We start from the raw sequence: 23,882 nt of genomic DNA on the forward strand, positions 1-23,882 counted from the left end.
GGCTCGTGAAGTACACGGACCATTCCTTTCCTATAACGTTACTGGTGTCGAGAAATGGTATCTTTATGGCTAACATGAGGAAAAGGAATTAATGGTTGAGCCCAAACAAAGCAGCAACTCCTCGTACAAAAACATAATGTTCTGTATCTCGTGCAACAACGACGGTATGGTGTACTACGGATTGCTTCACCAGGATATAACCATCACTGTTAACGTTTACAATCAACCGCTGTGACGTCTTGTAGACGCAATCCCAGAACAACGACCATGAAGACTGCGTGAAGTGATGCTACTCTGCTATAACGCCCGCTCGCAATCTGCTAGATTTACAAAAAATACTACACAGGAGCTGGGATGGAAAGCCATTCCACATCAAACTTTATTTACCTGATCTTTCGCCCTCAGATTTACACTTTTTCCACTCTCTGTCGAACAACTTCCAAGGAAATTCCTTTCTGGATGAAAATGAGCTCAGACCACGGTTCGACGACATCTTCGTCACAAAACCACGTGATTTCTACAGTCGCGGAATCGGAAAATCACCCCAGCGAGGGCACACTGTTGTATACAGTGAAGGAGAACATTTTATTGATGACTAATATCTTTGTTACGTGTATCTGTTGTGAATTTATGGAAAAAGCCTACGAACTTATGCACCAGCCAGATAACGGGAGCCGGCCAGAGTGGCTGAGCGGTTCTAGACGCTACAGTCTGGAGCCGCGCGACCGCTGCGGTCGCAGGTTCGAATCCTGCCTCGGGCTTGGATGTGTGTGATGTCCTTAAGCTAGTTAGGTTTAAGTAGTTCTAAGTTCTGGGGGACTGATGACCTCAGAAGCTAAGTCCCATAGTGCTCAGAGCCATTTGAATAATGGGAACATAATGAGACATGAGTCGTTACTGAAAACCGTACTTGAAGTTGCTGTCGCAGAAACGAATGGCCGTCACAGCCACAGATATTGCACTGTGTAAGGCAGTTCGTCGATGGGGTGGTAAGTATTAGTTATGCTCAAGAGGATAATTGCCAAGAGCCAGCAACGGAAAACTGCATCAAACCAATTATAGAATTACACATTTGCGTCTATAGTCCGTAAGACATCTTAGAGTGTGTGGCGGAGGGTATCACTGGTAACACGAGAGTTTTCCCTGTATCTGATCGATTAACGAATGACGCTTGTAAGGAACGACTGCAGATAAATTTTCATATCAGTCATAATTCCTCTGGTTCCTTCATCATGGCCATTGCGTGAGGAAGAATATGATGCCAAACTCTTCATCCGATGTACACTCTTGGAGTTTTAAACAGCAACCTTCTGCGTGACACAGAACTGTAACTACTGCCATAGGAGTTCCTCGAGCATTTCCGTAATGCTCTCGCGCTTTGTAAAGGAGCCCGTGACCAAAGTGGAGCTCTTCGTTGGGCATTCGCTGTCTCTTCTGTTATTTCCACTAGGTAAGAGTCCCAGACTGAAGAACAGTACTCATGAATCGGAGGAACACGTGTTTTATAAGCGACTTCTTTCCCGATCGGATTACATTTCCATAAAATGCTTCCAGTGAATCTCAGCACGACGTCTGCAATTCCCAGTTTCATTTGTGCTGCCATTTCGTTTTAGGTCACTCTGAACGGTTACTTCTAGGTATTTTACTACAAAAGAATCAACATTTCGTGGTACAAGAATGTGACTGACGTTAAGCTCCCCTTACTTTAGCCACAATCACATTCCACGACGTAGTAAAAACCGTTTTATCCCTACATTGGCTGTCATTAGACGTGACTGGTAACGGAACGCATGTGGTGACTCAAATGTTCATTACATACGTTGTCAAATGTAGACTGAAACCGGTAACGATTGCGTCATAAAAAGTGCTTGTGACTGAAATAAAGGGAAGTTCACAATGCAATACTCGTAAAACAATTTCTTTCTCAGTCTTAGATAAAATCCAAGTAAGTGCCCAAGAATTTTCGGATTCTCTAGTTAGAAACGGAATTGAGGTTTTGAGGCAACTGAACATGTTACAGATCATTGCTAAAGACATGGGTGTATAACCAAACAGTAATCACTGTTGGCTCGGTGAAGAAAGCCTTTATCTGACATGCAGAAAATCTTCAGGTCCAATACTACAAGATGTAATTTGTTCAAGTTCTTATGTGCGTAACTGCTTCTTGCAGTACTAGTATCAAATGAATCTATATCTCACCTTTATATAAATTACGTAAATCGAATATGGAGATGATTCAGGAGGTCATTTTCGTCAGCGATTACATGGAGCCGGCCGCTGTGGCCGAGCGGTTATAGCCACTTCAATCGGGAACCACGCGGCTGCTTCGGTCGCAGGTTCGAAGCCTGCCTCGGGCATGGATGTGTGTGATGTCCTTAGGTTAGTTAGGTTTAAGTAGTTCTAAGTCTACGGGACTGATGACCTCAGATGTTAAGTCCCATAGTGCTTAGAGCCATTTTGATTACGTGAAAGTTTCCTTGCAAGTTCATATTTGCAGTATAAGAGCAGGACATAGTGGTAGTTCATGTCTCCTAACGCTACGTTTTCCAGCAACTGAATTTACTGGGCAAACTACTCTCACAGTTGGAGGTACTTCTTTGCGTGTCTATAAAGACTACATGCTTTTTCACAACGTAGAAGGAGAAATGGACTGGAGAAGTTCTAAATTACTTTAGGCCGAATATCCTTGGTGGTGACTGCTTCGAGAAGTCGTGTGATCTTGCACGCAGAAGTTGGTTATTTCATTTCTCTTGAGCCGTCGCCGTGATGTGGTAGAAAGCACTTTCCACGTGTACATTTTGCCACGGTAGCAGAGGAACTCCTTTACCGTAAGAGAATGACCCCCACTTCGAAGGAAATAAACTGAAATAAACACAGCGGACGTGGCTCTTGAGAAGTAAATGTTGAGGTCGTGAACCATTTACAGCTACTAACTTATCAGTAACCTACGTAAAACGGCAGATATGAAGTTCACGCTAGCAACGCTCAGTGTGTCAAGTGCTGTGTTATCTGTACAGGCTCCTCGTATTAGCGTTCTTCTCACACTAAGCATTGATCGCTTTCTTATTTTTTTTAACGAGAATGTAATGTTACGTTGCACAGCCATTTTGGATTATGCTTTGTTTCTCTTTCAGCTTATGAAACTTAAAGTTAAACAACGTAAATTACAATAACTAGCACTTAAAAAAGTCCACATCGAAAATCTGACAGATGTTGAACACTAACAGTCAAAATTTCTGCTCGAATTAACCTGTCTAGGAAAGATGAGGGATGCATGTGAAAAGCACGGAATGAATGTAACACAGAATATGAATGTGTGTGAATGTATGGGTGGGTGTGCATGTGTGTGTGTGTGTGTGTGTGTGTATGTGTGCGAGAGAGAGAGAGAGAGAGAGAGAGAGAAGAAAAGAGAGAGAGACAGAGAGACAAACTGAAAGGAGGACGGGGGGGGGGGGGGGGGGTAGGATTCATTAATTACTGATTGTGGTTGTGTTTCAAACTTCTGTATGTTATTGTTTTGGTGGATAACATGGTCACTTATTGCTTATATTGGTTTGGTCGTTAATTACTTTCTTATTTATTGCAACGGCTCTTTGTATATGAAAGTTTTCCTCTAATGTCAGAAGTCTTTTGTTGCAATTGTTCACTCTAATAATTTTCGCGTCATGTTTCATTTCCGATGGTTCATGCCCATGTTTTATCAGGTGTCCGGCAAAGGTAGAATGACTATTCTCATTCTTCCAGCTTGTCATATTTTCTTTATACCTGTCATAAATCTGGTTTGACTATTGTTGTTTGTAAATGTGACTGAAGTGTGTTTCTTATTCTGTATGCAATGTGAAATCCTTGATTCTTTAGTAAATTTGCTATTCTGTGTGTTGATCTTGTTTGTATGTTAACATGTACCATTTGTTTCTATTCCTCATCTCATGCGTCTTACTGTTTTGCGTTTCTGTGTGTGTTGTAGTGTCTGTATTGTTTATGGGGATCTGTGGTTCGCTCTCTCTCTCTCTCTCTCTCTCTCTCTCTCTCTCTCCCTCTCTCTCTCTCTCTCACACCACACATACACAAACACAAACACACAAACTCACATACAGAATAACACAATCACACATAACAAAAGACACACACAGAAGAAAATGCATTCTCACAGAACACGACACATTCGCAGGTAACAAAACACACACACACACACAGACACACACATAAAACAAATGAACGAATATCAAACCACAGACACAACGCAGACAAAAGACGAAAGATAAACACACAGCGACAGTTGGAAACAACACATACCTGTAAACACACAAACATAGATATTGACCAACTAGAGTATGGGGACCGAATAAACACAATTCCACGATCACACACAAGGATCAGCAGAAATGAAAATCATAAGTAAAACCAAACAATGATTCACAAAACGTTTTCCGCCAATATTGCCAATACATTTTTTTTATTTGCATTTACGTCGTTTCTTAGTTGTCTCAAATTTCATGGAGGTATGTTCTGTATTTGAAACTAACTGATATGAAGTTTTTTTCCATGCACGCTTCGCATCTTTTATTTATCAAACCTCTTCAGTGCCGTGTAATGAACGTTTCTTTATATATATATATATATATATATATATATATATATATATATATATATATATATATATATATATATATATATATATATCATTATGCAATAGTTACAAGTATGTTACTACGTTACATCTTCTCACTTTTCTCTTGTTAGAAACAACTTTGCTGTACAAGTTTCTAACGTGAAAAACAAAAGAGAACCATAAGAAGTTCTAGCATAGTAACATACTTGTAACTATTGCATAATGCATTGTCCGCAGCTCGTGGCCGTGCGGTAGCGTTCTTGCTTCCCACGCCCGGGTTCCCGGGTACGATTCCCGGCGGGGTCAGGGATTTTCTCTGCCTCGTGATGACTGGGTGTTATGTGGTGTCCTCAGGTTAGTTAGGTTTAAGTAGTTCTAAGTTCTAGGGGACTGATGGCCATAGATGTTAAGTCCCATAGTGCTCAGAGCCATTTGAACCATAATGCATTATGTATATAAACAAACACGCATTACATGGCACTGAAGAGGCTTCATAAATAAAAGAAGTGAAGCGTGTACGGCAAAAAACAACTGCATTTCAGTTAGTTTCAAAGACGGAACATACCTCCTTGAAATTTGAAGCAACTAAGAAACGACGGAAAACGCAAAAAAAATGTATTGGAAGTATTGACGGAAAACGTTTTGTCGAGTGAAATTATCGTTTGGTGTTACTTATGATTTCCATTTCTGCTGGTCCTTGTGTGTCATCCTGGAGATGCGTTTATTCGGTCCTCATTACATATAAACAAACATGTATTACAGGCCACTGAAGAGGTTTCATACATAAAAGAAGCGGAACATGTATGGTAAAAAATAAACTGTATTTAATTTTTCATTTAGTTTCAAAGACGAAATATACCGCCATGAAATTTGGAGGAACTAAGAAAGTACAGAAAACGGGAAAAGCATTGTAAGTATTGACGGAAAACGTGTAACTGTCAAATGTCCAAACATCAGTGGCTCTAATCACTACTCCCACTTCAAAAAAATTTATATAATTCTTTTGCCAATCGCTGGAGCAGATTACAGATTTTCATGTGTTGCCATTGGAGATTACGGAATAAACAGTGACAGTGGTGTTTTTGAAACTTCAAACATGGTAAGATTTTAAAGTTTCAAAATTAATGTGCCTAAAGACAGAAGCCTTCCTAGGCAATGCGATTTATGTGTTTGTGTTCTTACAGGTGTTAAAGATTTTGCAGTTGAAGAGAATCTAATGAGACCATTTCCGTATCGGCAATCGAGACAAGATGCAAGGAAAGAGTGTTACAATAAAAGATTATGCGAAGCCCAGGACAGTTGTAGAAGCCGGCCGCGGTGGTCTCGCGGTTCTAGGCGCTCAGTCCGGAACCGCGCGACTGCTGCTGTCGCAGGTTCGAATCCTGCCTCGGGCATGGATGTGTGTGATGTCCTTAGGTTGGTTAGGTTCAAGTAGTTCTAAGTTCTAGGGGACTGACGACCAAAGATTTTAAGTCCCATAGCGCTCAGAGCCATTTGAACCATTTGAACCAGAGTTCTAGAAAATGCCCTTGAGTTTTACGTTCAAAATTGGAGGATATTTTATGGACTAAACTGAACTTTCCGTCGACAATGCCCTATTAAATGAAAATGCAGCTTGCATTCTTCATAACTATTTATGAAACAGAAGTTAGTGAAGATGAATATTTTGAATTATTGGAGCGAACAGAACATTCAAGAAATACATTTCAAGATTTGGAACATGATTTAACATCACACGCAAAAGAGTTGTAGCTTATTTCAGCCAATATCTTGGTAATTTTGATTAATATAATTTGAAAATTGCATAAGTTGCATAAGAACTGAAACGTATTCGATCTTCTTCCTATTGTTCCTGTAATCCTTACGACTGAGGTCATACAAAAGCAAGGAGTGATGGTCTAAGTTTGCGATGCAGATGCAGTACTCGAGAAGTACTGTGCTTGATGTGAACTCTGACAGAAGTGCACGGACGTGTGTCCGTACTGACTCATATCCAACAATGTAAAAACATCCCACTCCTGCCACCCCCCATTGGTATCTGTGGTATCACTTATCGATACCACTCCATGGGAGTCTCAAAGGTGGCAACGGCAACGCAAGTTTCCGTCAGACACCAATATCGATTGTGCGGGATCCGGCGGACCCAGTGGTGCACGCCCACTGAGTCACGCTTTCAGAAGCTCTGTACCACGTGTGCCCTCTGCCGCTGCGAAACAGGACGGCCAGCAGCAGCAGCCAGACAGCCCAGTCGCACCAACACCAACTCAAAGGAAGGCCTCGGCGCTTGTTCGTGACGTCACGTCAGCTAGGCACGGCGAACGCCAGGTCTGTTACAGGCTTACTCATAATGGTGGTGTCTCCCTCTCTGACACAGGAAAATGTGAAACTATTGGCGGTAGTTGACCAACACACATTGTTCTGAGAGATTTCTGCAATCAATTAATTGTGCAATTCATTACACTTCTTAACAAATAGTGTACTCCTGAACTTAAATTTCCACCTGTTTGAAGTATTGACATACAGAAACAACTTCATGGTCCAGCAGCAACAGAATTCGTGCTTCTTTACCTTATTTGTAAACCTTAGGAAGATACGTTTATACTGGGTTGCTTTTACAAGGAACTGTGAACATATTGGTGCTCTTCTTTAGATATCTTGGTTGACTATGGGGTGAGGAGCACTGAATGTTAATTAAATATCTGGCGATTGTACACGTTGGGCGAGGGGGTGGGGGACAGAAGAAGAGGCAAAACAGAGATACTTGTTTTATCAAATAAAATTTTTTTGTCTTATGAAGTTTCTCCTTTCAGTTGCAAGAGGGGAATATTTATCTTTTATAATGTGCATGTTTAAAAAAGTTTAAGCTCAGCAGTATTTTCGATGTATGAAGCTATTTTGTTTCCTGTTTAGAATTCCTTTCGTTGAAAACGACTGTAATCTAATGATAATCTAATGACTGGCAACAGTTGTACATTTACACATGTAAATTGGTTCACATTTCCAGTGACGAGTCAAACGAAAATAAATAAATAAATAAAAGATACGAGTTAATTGTTATGGGGTAGGGGTAAGTTTCGATAACAAAATGGATCAAGTAAATATAGTACTTGAATGTAAAATTTCTGAAGCTTGTAACGGGGCAAAGCATCTTCTCATATTGATCTACGTTTGTTTCGACAGGATTCAGTAATACAGAACTATGATTTTCATTTGTAGCTTTACGATAGTAAGAAAATCTTTCATCTAAATAAAACTCCAGAATCCAAAACAATACCAAACATTTTGTCCAAAAATAAGAGATTTATAGTGATAAGCACGCCCAGGCGTCTCTGCCTGCAACAGACCTGGCGTTCGCCTTGCCTAGCTGACGTGACGTCACCAACAAGCGCCGAGGCCTTCCTTTGAGTCGGTGTTGGTCGCAGTCGGAGCCACCGTGCCACGTGACGGTATGCAGACGCCAGCTACTCGCAGTTTCGACACCATCATTCGTACTACAGTTTAGAGAACCTTATACTTGTTGCTGTTGTATTAGCTGAACTCTGTTCCTTGCTGCATTATTTGTAATGGGTCTTTGTATGCTTGGATTAAGCTGCCAGTCAAGTAATGCTTTTGTATACGTTGTTTGCTTGTTCTCCAAACAGTTTTCTTACTGTACAGCTTTCCTGCGATGATGGGTGCTGCATCAGTCTGTAGTCCATCTCTCCTTACTGTTGTGTACGAAGTGTAACTGGGCTTCGCTCCAGCTCAGCAATATTCGAGGACAGCAGAACGTCGGCACCGTAGACCTGTGCTTCAGTTATCACAACGTTCGCTACATCTCAGGCTCAGCTTTCAACAATCCGCCGCCATTTGTGTTGCTGCATCCCACAGAAGAAATCCTTATTGGAACATCATATTGAAGTGCACCACATGCAGTAATCGTGTAAATATTGGTTAAGACAATAACTAACATTACGACACAGGTGCAAATTACATTCAAAGCGAACAAATTTTTCTCGTAGCCAGAATTGTACGATCAGACGATGTACATGCAGTTGTCCTGTTTCGTAGCTGGTTGGATGGGGATGGTTCTTACAAGGGAACCTCCCCATCGCACCCCCCTCAGATTTAGTTATAAGTTGGCACAGTGGATAGGCCTTGAAAAACTGAACGCAGATCAATCGAGAAAACAGGAAGAAGTTGTGTGGAACTATGAAAAAAAAAGCAAAATATACAAACTGAGTAGTCCATGTGCAAGATAGGCAACACCAAGGACAACTTAAGCGCAGGAGCGCCATGGTTCCGTGGTTAGCGTGAGCACCTGCGGAGCGAGAGGACCTTGGTTCAAGTCTTCCCTCGAGTAAAAATTTTAATTTTTTTATTTTCGCAAAGTTATGATCCGTCCGTTCGTTCATTGACGTCTCTGTTCACTGTAATAAGTTTAGTGTCTGTGTTTTGCGACCGCACCGCAAAACTGTGCGATTAGTAGACGGAAGGGCGTGCCTCTTCAATGGGAACCGAAAACATTTGATCGCAAGGTCATAGGTCAACCCATTCCTCCACAGGAAAACACGTCTGATATATTCTATACGACACTGGTGACGGCATGTGCGTCACACGACAGGAGTATGTTGTCGACCCTCCTAACTTGTACATTTGGCGAATGGGTAAAAAAATTCTTCTACCTTGCCCGACTAAGGTTTTCTTGTGGATGTGATAATCACTCCCGAATGCAACAGTTTCACAGTCGCACATTTTTCCCTGTGCTCTGTCAAAACATATATTTTTAACGTTTTTTCCTTGTGTAGACCATCAAATCCTGCATATGTCCAAGCAAATCTGAACATGTCCTGGAATTTTGGAGAGCGAAGTTGATTATGTGTGAGTACCTGAACTTTGACAATTGTCTGAAAACAAAAAATTAAACATTTCACTCGAGGGTAGACTTGAACCAAGGACCTTTCGTTCCGCAGGTGGTAACGCTAACCACGGGACCACGGCGCTCCTGAGCTCATACTATCCTTGATGTTGCCTATCGGGCGCATGGACTACTCAGTTTGTATATTTTGCTTTTTTTTTCATAGTTCCACACAACTGCTTCCTGTTTTCTCGATTGATCTGTGTTCAGTTTTTCAAGGCCCATCCACTGTGCCAGCTTATAACTAAATCTGAGGGGGGTGCGATGGGGAGGTTCCCTTGTTAGCCATGTTCCATGAAAGTCAGTTCACTCATTTAAAATTCATCAGCTAAATTAAGTACCGCACTACCCGATTCTAGAGTACAAAAAGATCTCAATAAAAGTCTATTATGGTTGACCAAAAAATTATGATTTTTGACTTCGCCTGTTTCAGCACCTACGAAGAAGGACAAGGATGATTATGACTCACCTGTAAAAAATAAACATACCCTATCTGAGACTTTTTATAGTTCTTTTTCAGTTCTACAATCCAGTACTAAAACATATGATTTTGCCCTAATAATTTAGACAACCTATTGCAAAGGAGGACAAGGCCAGCCCACTTGATTTAGAATTATCGCCACTGCTTGCTGCTTATGTGACCTGGAGTAGTCAAATATATATTAAAATACAGTCAGTGAAAATGTGTGTAAATTAAAAAAAATGTTCAAATGTGTGTGAAATCTTACGGGTCTTAACTGCTAAGGTCATCAGTCCCTAAGCTTACACACTACTTAACCTAAATTATCCTAAGGACAAACACACACACACACACACACACCCATGCCCGAGGGAGGACTCGAATCTCCGCCGGGACCAGCCGCACAGTCCATGACTGCAGTGCCCAAGACCGTTCGGCTAATCCCGCGCGGCGTGTGTGAATTAAAAGATTTCGTGTCGTAATTTAGTGTTTCGCCCCCGGAAAGTATTTGTGTGAATGTGGGGATAGAGTGTGCATTGTACTGTGTCTGCTAGTGAAATATGAAGGTTAAAAAGCATGAAATAAAAGCTAAATTAGAAACTTAAAAAGGACAGAAAAAACTCTACGAAGTAGAAAAAGTAATATGTATTGCCCGCTTAAGTTTTATGTAAGTAGTAATATTCTGATCCAAACGTCGTCAAGTCGGGGGAATGCTAAGTAAATAAAATAAAAACAGAATACAGGTACATCAAAAAATGATAAAACATAAAATTTAAATACAACTCACATACGTTGGCAATGTAGATAAATATCAAAACAACAACATCAAACTACTGAGTCTGTGTTTTAATTAATTTACCCGGAAATGCAGTATGGACACAACCATTAACGACGCCTGCCTTCGCCACACGCGACTGCCCGTTCATGTCGTCGCACTAGGTCACAGCCCCGCGCTCCGCATACCACGCTTTAATGACGCGTCTGTTAGTGCGCTGTCATCAGACCACAGCAGGGCATTCGCCTCGTAAGACAGATTAATGCATGGAACTAAGTTCGTGCGCAACTATGTGAAAATATGATAGAAAATAAATAGGTAGCTCTATCATTTAATAATGCTAGCCTACTAAAAGACGGATTGGTTTTCATATTTTACGTAATAAGTAACTATAGCTTCACTGCTTTGAGGTGTGGATGCGGGACGCGCAGAACTGGAAGAGATGACGCCAAACAGAAGAGGATTATACGCAGCAGTAATAAAAGTATACTGTTCTAGAAAGTATAGCTGCTGTTAACTGCCGGCCGCGGTGGCCGAGCTGTTCTAGGCGCTTCAGTCCGGAACCGCGCGACTGCTACGGTCGCAGGTTCGAATCCTGCCTCGGGCATGGATGTGTGTGATGTCCTTAGGTTAGTTAGGTTTAAGTAGTTCTAGGTTCTAGGGGACTGATGACCTCAGATGTTAAGTGCTCAGAGCCATTTGAACCATTTTGCTGTTAACTTCTAATCTTTTTTACTTTACTTAGCGGTCCCCCGAAGCGAAGAAGCCTGGCTGAGAATATTACTACTTATATTCAGCTTAAAGGGGCAATACACATTTCTTTTTACTTTGTAGAGTTTTTTGTGTCGATTTTTTTTTAATTTTTAATTTAAGTTTTATTGTCAAATGTAATAACAACACCATGTTGCCTTAACTTTCATTGCATTCAAGTACTGATCAGTAGATGATTAATCTAAGTCCAGATGGCATTCAAATCGTCGTAAGCTACTAGGGTATTAATATTTTGTATTATTATGTCTCATTATATTTATCACCAAAATGCATTATTTTTTATATGAAGATATAATAAGAAATTTCAGCCAATTTATGTGCATATTCTTATCTGTGAAATGATAGTAAGTGGATGAAATACTCTAATGTGATAACGACAAACTAAGTCACTTATTTCAGATGTTTAAATTAACTAGTATTTATCCCTACTTTTTGGAAATGCATTTAGATATATACAGTATGTGATCAAAAGTATCCGAAAAACTGGCTGAAAATGGCTTACAATTTCGTGGTGCCCTGCAACGGTAATGCTGGAATTCATTATGCCTTGATGACAGCTTGCACTCTGGCAGGCATACGTTCATTGATGCGCTGGAAGGTTTCTTGGGGAATGGCAGCCCATTCTTCACGGAATGCTGCACTGAGGAGAGGTATCGATGTCGGTCAGTGAGGCCTGTCATGAAGTCGCCGTTCCAAAACATCCCAGAGGTGTTCTGTAGGACTCAGGTCAGGACTCTGTGCAGGCCAGTACATGACAGGGATGTTATTGTCGTGTAACCACTCCGCCACAGGCCGTGCATTATGAACAAGGGCTCAATCGTGTTGAAAGATGCAATCACCATCCCCGAACTGCTCTTCAGTAGTGGAAAGCAAGAAGGCGCTTACAACATCAAATTAGGCCTGTGCTGTGATAGCGCCACGAAAAACAACGAGACTTGCAAGCCCCCACCATGGATAACACGACCACACCATAACACCACCGCCGCCGAGTTTTACTTTTGGCACTACACACGTTGGGAGATGTTCACCGGGCATTCGCCATACCCACACCCTGCCATCGGATCGTCACACTGTGTACCTTGATTCGCCACTCCACACAAAGTTTTCCCACTGTTCAATCGTACAATGTTTACGCCCCTTACACCAAGCGAGGCGTCCTTTGGCATTTACCGGCTTGATGTGTGGCTTATGAGCAGCCGCTCGACCATGAAATCCAAGTTTTCTCATCTCCCAACTAACTATCATAGTACTTGCAGTGGATCTTGATGCAGTCTGGAATTCCCATGTGATGGTGTGGACAGATGTCTGCCTGTTACACATGACGACGCTCTTAAACTGTCGGCGATCTCTGTCAGTCAATAGACGAGGTCGGCCTGTACGCTTTTGTGCTGTACGTGTCCCTTCACGTTTCCACTTCACTATCGCATCAGAAACAGTGGACCTAGGGATGTTTAGGAGTGTGAAAATCTCGCGTGCAGACGTATGCAATAAGTGACACCCAATCACCTGACCACGTTCGAAGTGCGTGAGTTCCGTGGAGCGTCCCATTCTGCTCTTTTACGATGTCTAATGACCACTGAGGTCGCTGATATGAAGTACCTGGCAATAGGTGGTAACATAATGCACATAATATGAGAAACGTATATTTTTTGGGGTGTCCGAATACTTTTGATCACATTGTGTACGATGCGCCATCTCATAGCCTGTGGGGCTCTTTGCAGGTCAACTCGCGTTTCCCTGGAGTATCTGACGCTCATTGTAGACTTCTGGGAAACATGAAAACATTTATTGCAAATTTTGTGAATAGAAGCATTTTCTTTTCCTTGCTGTGTTAGTTGTTGGAAACGTGCTGCCGCGGCTCGCACCAGCACAGTAGGCCATTAACAGAAAACGTGCATGGACGTCGTATTAGACGTGGAAGGTTATGATCCGAGCCTTGATTACAGAGTTGGCTCTCTTTCCTTGCCACCTCTGACCCTCAACACGCATCCTCTGCTCACGCCACCATAACGCAGTTAGACCTGCTCCTCCAAGCCACTGGCAGCATGGCCACCAATCCTAATCGCGCCCTTTGTATCCAGTAACGTCAGTTGTACATTGTCTATTCCTTATATCTTCCTGTTCCTATTTAAAAATACCGCCTTGAATGCCCTCTCCTAAGTCCTGATCCCTAGACGTTCCATACGCCATATTACTGCCGAGTTCAGCAATTCTGAGATGTGTTAGGGAACAGTAGTCTTTATTAGTCCGCTGCTCGTGGTCTCGCGGTAGCGTTCTCGCTTCCCGAGCACTGAGTCCCGGGTTCGATTCCCGGCGGGTCAGGAATATTTCCTGCCTCGAGATGACTGGGTGTTGTTGTGTCGTCTTCATCATCATCATTCAGTCCCATTACGGTCGGAGGAAGGCAATGGCAAACCACCTCCACTAGGACCTTGCATAGTAAAGCGATGCGGGTCTCCAGCATCGTTCCCCTACGCTCTGTAAAGAAGCATGGGACTTCATTTCCGTTTTTTTCAGTCTTTATTAGTTTATATATAATTACAAAGTTGTGTCAGTAGCTTCTTGTGGATTTAAGACACGACATTTAAGCATTCATAGTGTTGACTGTTGGAGAGCAAGCCGTTGACTAGTGTGTTTCACATAAAATTGCTTTTCATGTTGCAATCACTGATTATTAAAGTCAGGGAATACAAATTATCGTTTCCAGACTAACGTAATAAAGGAGATATATACAGAACGTTATGACCATCGACCTACTATCGGTATAAACCCTTACAGGCGATAGCAGTGTCACCTGGCAAGGAATGACTGCTTGTCAGACACACGCAACTTCCTTGTAGTATCAATGAGCGTGCTGTCCGAGTGTAGAATGGGGAAGGCGCGCAATCTATCTGAGTCTGACTGAGGGCAGATTGTGATGGACCAAAGGAAAGTGAACGACTTATTGTCTCCAACGTGTGGCGAAACTTAGGTGAAACCACGCCCAGAGGTCGAGAGGTTGGGTGGCCACCCCTCATTACAGATGTCGGACACTAGTTGGGCAGACTGGGAAAATTGGACAGGCGAATAGCTGTGGCGGAACCAACATCAAACTTAATGTTGGGCAGAGTGTGTCTGAACACACAGCGCAGCGAATTCTGCCGACGATGGGCCTCCACAGTCGACGACCCATGCATGAGTCAATATTAACACCACGACGTCGGCTTCTACGACTGAAATGGGCACGTGACAATCGGCTCTGGACTTTGGCACAGTGGCAGAACATTACATGGTCTGATGAATCCCAATATTTTTTTCATTATGCCGATGACAGGGCGCGAATCTGTCGTCTTCCAGGGGAGCAGCTCCTTGGCACCTAGCTGGCGGGTGTGGCCGTGCGGTTCTAGGCGCTTCAGTCTGGATCCGCGTGACCGCTACGGTCGCAGGTTCGAATCCTGCCTCGGGCATGGATGTGTGTGATGTCCTTAGGTTAGTTCGGTTAAGTCTCACAGTGCTCAGAGCCATGTGAACCATTTTGAACCTTGGCACCTATACTGCACGACGGAACTTTGCTCTGGGGAACATTCACGGGTGCAGCTCGTGCAAGGCACCATAACTGCCGAGGCGTATCGTACACATGTAGCCCATGTACACCCCTTCATGACGATCATGTTTCCCGGCGGCAGTGCCTTTTGTCAACAAGGCCAAGAGTGTGATGGAGTGGTTCGACGAACACAGTGGTAAGTTGCAATTCATGTGCTGGCCCCCAAACTCACCAGATCTGAACCCTTTCGAACACATCTAGGACGGTAGTAAACACGTGGGGTCAGAGCTCATGCCCCTCCCCCCCCCCCCCTAATTTGCGGGAATTAGGTGACTTGTGTGTGCGGCTGTGGTGCCAACTCTCTCCAGAGACATACGCCATTGGTTCCACGCAACAACCCGTCGCCTCTCTTATCCGTGCCAAAGGTAGACATACTGGCTATTAGGTAGATTGTCGTAATGTTCTGGCTGATCATTGTACATGCAGACTGAAAAGACGAACGAAAATTTGTACCAAGGCTAGGATCCAAAGCCAGGCCTTCTGTTCACTAGGCAGTTGTGTTAACCACTACACGACCCTGGTGGTAGTTTTGCACAAGTTCACAGGCTACACCAGCAAGCCTCTCTCCTCAATCTAAATTCCCATTCACCCTCCAGCCCACTTGGTATTCCCCCTAAACCTGTTTAGTATTACAAAGGCTCTCCAGCTCTTTTGGAATAGCACCACAACATTGAATGAAATGGGAGGATCCTGCCTGAAAAAACACAAAGTTGCGTTAATCAAATGGAACTATGTGGTTCCAGAGACCATTTCAAGTCTTAAACGTCTATGATGTACACATGCAGACTAAAGGAGGGAGGAAGGCTAGGGTTGCCTGTGCAGTGCCAGAGTGGCGTAGTAGTTAGCGGGCCTGCCGCATGAGCTGGAGACGCGGGTTCAAATCCCAGCCCTGGTACAGAATTTTACTACTATCACTACCTGAACTTGGTCTTTTGGACAGGAAGTAACATGTGGTGTCTGCAAAAAATTTAATCATAGTAGTGCCACATTCTTCTTGAGACTAATTCTACTGTCTATGAAGAAAGATAATGCGAATGGTAAAGCTCTGCAAATCGAAGAGATGAATCTTTCATCAGTTAATCAAGTTTATTGTGGATGTATGTAGTGATATTTATTCAGCAAAATTACTAGATCTTAAAGAAAGTAATTGTCAACATAAATTTTGTGGGGTATACTTCGAGCCCTGATTAGTGAAACAAGTACATTCTCAGTGCCTTATTAAAGCTGCACAGCTATATTATTCTTTTGAGTGGGCCGCTATGATGTGTTGCTTTGTGAAAAGTAAGCTGTGGTTTTTACTATATTGTTGACAAATGTAGGAGATATACTGCGTTTTCGTAACTGTGACGTAGTTTCAGAATCATTTTGCTTATTCTGAGTGTAGTTTAGCATTTAAAACTTTACTGGTGTCTTTAATATTCCCTTCTGGGGTTATGAGAATGAGAAGTTTGTTCTACGGGTGCGCTAAAACTACTCCTCTCAGTACATTTTAAACTTTCAGTACAATTAGGCGAGACTTGCTCATCTGATTACTACATTGTAAGAGGTATGTGCTGTCTGCTGTATGTAAGCTATAAGAGAATCTGAGACCAAAGAGCAGTGTTGACTGCAGTACGAACTGTGTAGCAGTAGCAGTAATTTGTTGCTAGCGAGCAGTCGCCTGTCTGCGCTTGACAGTCCTGTCTGGTGTATCATGTTGGCTGGGCCGGTCGCGGTGCTGCGATGCCGGAGCCTGAGTATTATTGTATAAGGTAAAAAAAGCAGCCTCGCGCATATCTAGTAATGTTATGTAAAGTCCCATGTAAATCTTTTAAAAATGTCCTAATAATAATCTTCGTGACATAAAGTAATTTCTAACAAACATTCATTTCAATTTAAAGAATTTACTAATTTCTTCAATCCATGATCATTCCTATTGTTGCAAAAGAAAAATCAGTTGCTTCCTTTCATAAAATGACAAGTCTATCGGCCAGCATTGCACAGGGCTGTGTCGGAAAATTTTTTATATAAGAGCAGATATGTGACTACTTCTCAGAGATTCACAAAGAAATATGATCCTGGCCGGATGTCGCCAAGTGTAACCTCCCCACAAAAAATATATATGTAATTAAATATAATTATTATCGATAGCGATTCTAATTTTAGTGTAACCTCAGAACAGAATTGGTTCCTATTTATAACCTCCCTACAGAAATTCATTCACATTTAACCTCCACACAAAATTTGTTTTCCATTTAATGTAAGCTCGAAACAGAAAAATTCCTAAACCTCGTAATAAAAATAAATTCAGTAACCTGGTAGAATTTGGACGACAGGAGCGCTGCGTCATGGCCCTGTAAGATCATTCTGAATAAAAAAAGGAAAAATTCTTACCTCAATAAAAACGGCGAATATATCTGCTCTTATATGTAAAAAAATTCCGACACAGCTCTGTTCAATGCTGGCCGATAGATTTGTCATTTATGAAAGGAAGCAACCGATTTTCCTTTTGCAACAATAGGAATGATCATGGATTGAAGAAATTAGTAAATTCTTTAAATTGAAATGAATGTTTGTTAGAAATTACTTTATGTCACGAAGATTATTATTAGGACATTTTTAAAAGATTTACATGGGACTTTACATAACATTACTAGATATGCGCGAGGCTGCTTTTTTACCTTATACAATAATACTCAGGCTCCGGCATCGCTGCACCGCGACCAGCCCAGCCAACATGATACACCAGACTGGACTGACAATCGCAGACAGGCGACTGCTCGCTAGCAACAACTTACTGCTACTGCTACACAGTTCGTACTGCAGTCAACACTGCTCTTTGGTCTCAGATTCTCTTATAGCTTACATACAGCAGACAGCACATACCTCTTACAACATTTTATTGCATTTGAGGATCCACTGAAGTAACTGCGTAAGATTTTGAGTGGATGCATTTCAGACATAAGCTTTAGACGTTGAAAAAACATGTCACTTTTATACTTTCTTATTTCTTGTATGATCAAATTTCTTATTTCATGCATATTTGAAGTATATTATTGGTTCCTCATGTAAATACTTCTCTTTTTGTTTGCCACCATTCTGAGGTGATAGTAGTGCGCTATTACTGGGAATATCGTTTTGTAAAATCAGGTACAGGTAGAAATTCAAGCGGGATGCGCACTGAATGTCCTTCTTTTTATCCATACATCATAGAATATAATGTGTGTTAGAATTTCTTTTGAGGTTTATACAGATATCAAAAAAAGTTTTGCATCATATTGATTCTGAGAGTTCCGGAGCCTGCCCAGAAAATTGGAATAGAGATCAACATAAACATCATTTCCGCCCTTTTTATTGCTCATGAAAACGACACATTGCATGTTTTACCACAGTGAGAAGTTCAGAGGTGGTGGTCCAGACTTCTATAGACGCCGGTACCTCTAATACCCATTGATGCATGCCTGTATTCGTCATGGCATACTATCCACAACTTCATCAAGGCACTGTTAGTCCGGGTTGTCCCACTCCTCAATGAAGATTCGGCGTAGATCCCTCAGACTGGTTCGTGGGTCACATTGCCCATAAACAGCCCTTTTCAATCTCTCCCAGGCATGTACGATAGGTTTCGTGTCTGGAGAACATGCTGGCCACTCTAGTCGAGAGATGTAGTTATCCTGAAGGTTAGTCATTCACAAGACATGAACGATGGGGGTGCGAATTGTCGTCCTTGAAGACGAATGCCTCGCCAATAACCTGCCGATATAGTTGCACTACTTGTCGGAGGATGGCTTTCACGCATCGTACAGCCGTTACGGCGCCTTCCCTGGCCACCAGCGGCGTACGTCGGCCCCACACAATATCGCCCTAAAACATCAGGGAACCTCCACCTTGCTTCACTCGCTGGACAGTGAGTCTAAGGCGTTCAGCCTGGCCGAGTTGCTTCCAAACACGTCTCCGACAATTGTTTGGTTGACGGCATATGCGACGCTCATCGGTGAAGAGAACGTGATACCAAACCTGAGCAGTCCGTTCGGCATGTTGTTGAGCCCATCTGTACCCCGCTGCATGGTGTCGTTGTTGCAAAGATGGACCTCGCCATTGACGTCGGGAGTGAATTTGCGCATCATGCAGCCTATTGCGAACATTCTGAGTCGTAACACGACGTCCTGTGGCAGCACGAAAATCATTATCCAACCTGGTGGTGTTGCTGTCAGTGTTCCTCCCAGCCATAATCCGTAGGTAGCGTTAATCCACTGCAGTAGTAGCCCTTGGGCGGCCTGAGCGAGGCATGTCATCGACAGTGCCCCCTCTCTCTGTATTGCATGCGTGTCCGCGAACAACATCGCTTTGTTTCACTCCGATGTTGAGGGCCCTTCCTGGCACGAAGTAACGATGCGGACGCTAGGTATCCGCGGTATTGTCTACCCATGGTTGAACTACAGAAAACACGAGCCCTGTACCCCCTACCTGGTGGAATGAATGGAAGTGATCGCCTGTCGGACCCCCTCTGTCTAATGAGTGCTGCTCATGCATTATTGTTTACATCTTTGGGGACAGTCAGAGGGACTGTGTCTGTGAGACAATATCCACAGTTAATGTATATCTTCAGGAGTTCTCGGAACCGGGGTGATGTAAAACTTTTTTTGATGTGTGTATTAAGTAATTGAGTGGGTGTGATGTTTACTTACTGGTCTCATCGGTGAAGTTCTCACATTAATGCTTATAAGATATGAGAACTTATGTCCATATATTTTGCTAAGGGGACTGAAATATTCTTTGCTTGATTAGGAATCTCTTCTTTCGTTTCCTTCCTTTCTTTTCCATTCATGCATGTGTCAAGCTCAATATCAAAGCTAGTATTTTTACAATAAGAGCGGCGTTCAATAAGCAAAGAAACACTTTTTGATGAAAGCAGGTAGATTTTATTCAGGATTCAGATACAGCGTGTTAATCCCCCCCCCCCCCCTCCTTTGGCTAAGAAACCTTCTTTCCTACATAATCTACGTTTAATGTGATGGCCTTATGCCACCTTACTGTGGGGGCCTGTATGACCGATTGGTATCACGCTACTGGAGCTGAAGTCTTGCTACCAATAATTTCCCCATCATCAACGTACTCCTTTCAGCGGTGTGCATCCGTCGTTGCACGTATGGTCCTTCGTTGCTCTTTATGTTCTTCTGTGGGATGACATAGAACCCAGTTGTCGCACACCTCTGAGTATCGCCACTGGTGGAGGAGTGTGTGAGCACTAACAACATGGTTACATCAAATAAATTCGCAGTTGCGAATAAGGACTACCATCAGCTGTAGCATGCAATGACGACAGGGAAAATTTTCGCCGGACGGGACTGGAACCCGGATTACCCGCTTATCGTGAGCGGTCGCCTTACCACTTTTTATTTTATTATCGGAGATACTTGGTACTATCATGAAACTTCAGTAGACCGTAGTCAAATCACCATGTAATGTAAGCTTCAAATGGGAGAAAAAATTAATTATGATTACAAAACAGTAATAAAAGGAGAAAGGAAGAATAACGAGAACATAGTCTAAAAGCCACCTTCAAGCTCTCATAATATGTGTAAACAATTTTGTATAGTTTTTTATATTTATTTAGTTTTTTAAAAGTTTTGGTTTTTATATAGAATTTAAAAGCAGAAAGACGAGATAAGATTATATTCGAAATAGCAAACTAAGAAAAGTTACAATCTGATTTCAAGTATTGTATACGCTCATGTGTATCTATACTTCACCTACACACATTTTACAATGGAACTGGAGCAATATTGAGTCAAAAACACAAAACAAAACGAGCACGTAAACTAGAAGAGAACAAGCCAAAGCAAGCCACATGGGAAACATGCATGACAAAGAAAACACCTATCATCAGAAAAATGAAATTAGCCAACACCTTTCCAACGGAAAACAAGATTCAACATTTTGGCGAAGAGGTCTCGATATCGAGGCATTCCAAAGCATGTCCATTAGGCCGTGATCACGTACTGCATGAAGCTTATGTGATCTTGCCCTCGCCTTCTAGAACATAATGAACGAAGTGTGCCAGCAACCACATAACGGTATGGGTTTTCGACCTTGGAAAGAAAGATGAATCTGTGCGCAGTATGATGTCCACAGTGTATGCAGTCTCAGAAGATCGAGTAAGGAAGGCCTACTGCGTCCTAATACAAGACCAATTTTCGATACGATCTCCACAAGTAAAGCGATGTTGTATCTGTAGACGTGCGCCTACATAAATTCGTGTCGCGAAGCCCAATACGAAAAAGACGCTCGTTCGTTGGAATCAAGTTATTTACTACCTTCCACCAAGAGGACGCTAAGCGTATCGGCAAAATCGGAAGACTGATATTGCACCTAACTGTCGTCCAGTTTATGGCGATCCTCTTTCAACGAGGTTCGGACAAAGGACTGCTTTCCAACGAGTCTGCAGGAATCTCATGGTGAGGATGAGTCTCCATAAAATGTCAGCCCCTAAATATCTCACGGCGAGATAGAAGTCACGAATGTGTTTCAACTTTTAATTTATGCGACCAATATCAATAGGAGGTTAAAGACTAGCAGGACGGACACAGAGAAATAAACGAGACGTAAATGTGTGGTTTCTTGAGTCACCATCAAACCAGTAGTCGCTCATACAGGATCTGTGTCTTCCTTCATACGTCAGCCAGGCCTAACCCCTCAAAGGAACGAGTCTTCGTGGCCACTTCATACCGTAAGCGAAAGATACGTCTTTGCCATAAGAAACGACCAGACAATTGCTGCAGTTTCTTCGCCATAATCGAGGGAAGCGGATAAACTTGAGCCACATAATAAGCTTTGCATAAGACGTTTGTATCCAGTATCCGACTTTCTGGAGCAGAGTAAGAGAATGCCTTTCATGCTGTAGTATCGCCCCCTGAATTTTTCCCGTAACAGACTTCCAGTTGAGCGTCGGTGATTTGAGCGGACTCTGATCAATGATCATACAGAGAGACACTGCAGTAGCCCATGAAACAATGACGCCATCAAAATCTCGCAAGGAAAGAAGCTTGCACTTGCCTTCATTAAGTTTTGCACCTGAACTCCGACAATAATCATTGATTACAGCCTTCAGTCAAGGTATCTCCGCGGAGTAGAAAAAATCAGGTCATGCGCGTATGCACGAACAGCTATAGTTCCTCGGGAAAACGTCCAGCCTTCTTGCTGGAATGCTAGAATCAGAAGTAGGGGCTCCAGAGACAATAGAAGCCAAATGATTGACAGTGGGCTTCCGTGAGATATTCCCCAACTGATATTTATTGGGGACGTCAGTTGGCCATTAACAACCACCGATGCTAAAATACCCGTAAACAGATTTGAAGGAACTTGCCGTGTGTCAACAGTAAAACCAACTGGCTCCAGAATCCGAAGCAAAAGTCGTGATTAACACGATCAAATGACGTATCAAGTCTAGCAAAGCAAGTGCACAAGGGACGGACGTTACAGCAGCAACCGAAAAAACGTCACGACACTCGACTATAGGGTAAGAATGGTACGACCAGGTACACAACTTTGATGTTTTGCAACAATCATCTCGATCAGAGCCGACATCCTACTATTAACTGCCATCGCCACAGTCTTATGTTCAAAGTTTAACAAAGTAATTGGGCGAAAGCTGTCAGGGGAAGCTGGTCTAGGGCGTTTCGGGATTAAAACAATGTTTCCCCACTTTGAACGAGTTCGGCACACCTCTACCCTGTAAAACTTCAATCAAATGAGACGTAAAGGGGTAGCACCCAACAACGGCCAACAGCGCAAGTAAAATTCCTTGAGAAGTCCATCCAGACCCGGAGACTTTTGAGAGGCCGATCCCACAATATTCCTCTGGCTAAAATGCTGCTAAGAGCGTTTCATTATGTTCAGGTTCAGCAATAGGAATCCTTTCGCGAAAAAATAAGGCGGTCCCCGTAGAAAATTCGGATACTACATTAAAGATCACACGAAAACCAGCCAACGAAAAATACCTAAATAAAACCTCCTGTAAGAAGACTATGTCCTCATATGAATCATAAATGAACTGAAGCAGCGAAACCAATCGCAATTCAGATTCCACACGATTATCATGTAAGGAAAGGAGCGTGTAGGCTTAGGTCATTGATCACAGCTATACAGGGATGTACGGAAAGTCAGAGCAGAATTAGGCAGAAAGCTGAGAGTCAAGGCCCATTGCGGATTCCAAAATCAGACATCAGGGGATCAGAAAAGCCGTCATCGCAAACTTCATTCTTAGATTTCTTACGTGCCACCGCACGGTCAGGTTGTACACGCTGTTTCTATCGGCTATGTGGCATGGCATCCTCTGCAGACGGAACTGTGGGACGGGTCATAGGCACAGCTTCCCGCCCCTCACAACAAGGTGGAACTGCCAATGCAACAGGTGGTACTTGATCGCTAATTTTATTCTCCTCTGGAGTTGCTGTAGGCGGCAAATTCAGGAAACCTTCGGCGGCTGAAGACGAAGGAACAGGAGGACATTGCATCGTCTCAGACTGTAACGGAGGACACATAGACGAACAGGGGGACTCCGCTCCCTATCCGCACACAGGTGGCTCAGAAATGGGGCACTTCGCGAGCACGAGGGGTGCTGGAGATAACTTCTTCGCCACTAACCGTACCACGGACGGGAGGTGTCGTAGATTCGAGAGGACCAGGGGACACAATCGATGCGGAGGAGGTTGGCGCAGAAGGCACAGCCAGATCCTCGCTATCACCCTCTTGAGCGCGACGTCGCTTCTTTGTCACCGTTACAGAACAGGTTCTAATTGGGGC

The 23,882-nt window shown here is 42.9% G+C and overlaps 1 protein-coding gene across 1 annotated transcript in view; it reads right to left on the reverse strand.

Annotated features, from left to right (window-relative positions):
* LOC124711970 (serine protease inhibitor I/II-like) overlaps positions 1-23,882 on the reverse strand; it is a 187,428-nt gene that overhangs the window by 36,270 nt on the left and 127,276 nt on the right. The window lies entirely within an intron of this gene.

This window comes from Schistocerca piceifrons, chromosome 8 (genome assembly GCF_021461385.2).
Source record: "Schistocerca piceifrons isolate TAMUIC-IGC-003096 chromosome 8, iqSchPice1.1, whole genome shotgun sequence".
NCBI classification, from domain to species: domain Eukaryota; kingdom Metazoa; phylum Arthropoda; class Insecta; order Orthoptera; family Acrididae; genus Schistocerca; species Schistocerca piceifrons.